Source organism: Tenrec ecaudatus, chromosome 16, assembly GCF_050624435.1.
Source record: "Tenrec ecaudatus isolate mTenEca1 chromosome 16, mTenEca1.hap1, whole genome shotgun sequence".
In the NCBI taxonomy this organism is placed as follows: domain Eukaryota; kingdom Metazoa; phylum Chordata; class Mammalia; order Afrosoricida; family Tenrecidae; genus Tenrec; species Tenrec ecaudatus.
In genome coordinates, this window is record NC_134545.1 from 69,219,809 (window position 1) to 69,221,222 (window position 1,414).

A 1,414-nucleotide genomic window follows, 5' to 3' on the forward strand; every position below is an offset into this window, starting at 1 on the left:
AGTTTATGAAATGAAAGGGAACAGAACCCACACACTAGTTGACATGCTAACATGGTCAGTCTGGGTTTTGTGTGTGCTTTCCCCCACAGTTAAAGACCTTTATTGGAAAAGGAACGTCGATTTGAGAAGTGGCCCCCCAATGTCCTCATGGCCTGAGGCATCTTGGGCCTCCTCCACAGAGTCCAGGAAAGAAGGGGCCTTTCACCTGGGTTTTCAGCAGGTTCAGGTGTGGAGGTCAAGTCGATTGTAGAACTGACCACTGGAGGTGTAGGTGTGTGTGTGTGGGGGGGGCAGCTTCCTGCAGTAAACACCATCTGCCAAGTTGCCCAAGTAGGCTCGTTCACCCAGATCTGCATCTGGGCACTGGTAACGGGCCCATAGAGCTCAGCAGCCCCCGTACTCTCCCATTTTACTCCCACATCACATCCACTAGGCCATCCCCTGACGACTCTGCTTCTCCGAGGGCAGGGTGGGCTTCTCCAGCTCTCCCTCGGCCAATTCCTCAGCAAACCTGTTCAGAGAAGGTGGGAGGGCGGGGTCATGGGATCCCTGGGTCCGGCACCCCAACACCTTCAGCTGTATGACCAACCATTCTGGAGTCTCCTGGTACACCCCGAGTTTGCCCCAGGTCACCATCTGGTCAGCCAGCCCAAGAGCCTGTCTAGGCGCTAAAGGGAGCTGGGCCACCCTGGCGCCTTGCTGTCCCCTTGGCTTCCACCTCAGGCCCCCAAATACCTCAGTGCCCCAGCAAAGGTCTCTCTGGGCAAGAGCAGCTCCAGAAGGCCCTCCTCATCCAAGTCGGAGGCCTGACGCTGATCAGGTGGTCGTTTTCTGAGCTTCACCCAGTCAATGTTGTCCAGCCGGCTGCCTGGAATCTCAGCTTCCCTGCTGAAGAAGGAGTTGCCATCAACATCAAAGGGGCCTTGCTCCATCTCTTCCTGCAGGTTGAAGGGTGTGATCCGCATGCCCCCCTCACTGGGGAGTGTAGCTCCTTCCTGACCCTCCACATCTTCTGAAGCCAGGATGTCTTACTTGCTGGACCCCTCCTCCTCTTCCTCTTCCACGTCACGGTCCAAAGAGTGTTTCCCTTTGAAGCGGCTGCCAGGACCTTTTGCTCTGGCTACGTGGTCCACCAGCTTCTTCTTGGGGTCACTGACTTCCTCTCTTCACCCTCATCTCCCACGCCCTGGAAGCGCACTTTCAATTTGGGCATGGCAGGGCAGTGGCCGCTTCCCCAAGCTGACTGGGAGACTCGCCTGGTACATCTGAGAACGGCAGGCACCTGGAGCATCACCTCGGGATACGCCCCACCTGGGTGGGGCACAGGCCCTCCCACGCGACCACTCCCATTCCCACCCCCCCACCCCCGCAGTCCCAAACATGGTGGGGCTCAGGGGGCTGACACCTAGCCCCT

At 58.1% G+C, this 1,414-nt stretch overlaps 1 pseudogene; it reads right to left on the minus strand.

Moving 5' to 3' along the window:
* Positions 1–222: 222 nt before the first annotated feature.
* On the minus strand, positions 223–1,213 carry LOC142428622 (CD2 antigen cytoplasmic tail-binding protein 2 pseudogene; annotated as a pseudogene).
* Positions 1,214–1,414: the final 201 nt, after the last annotated feature.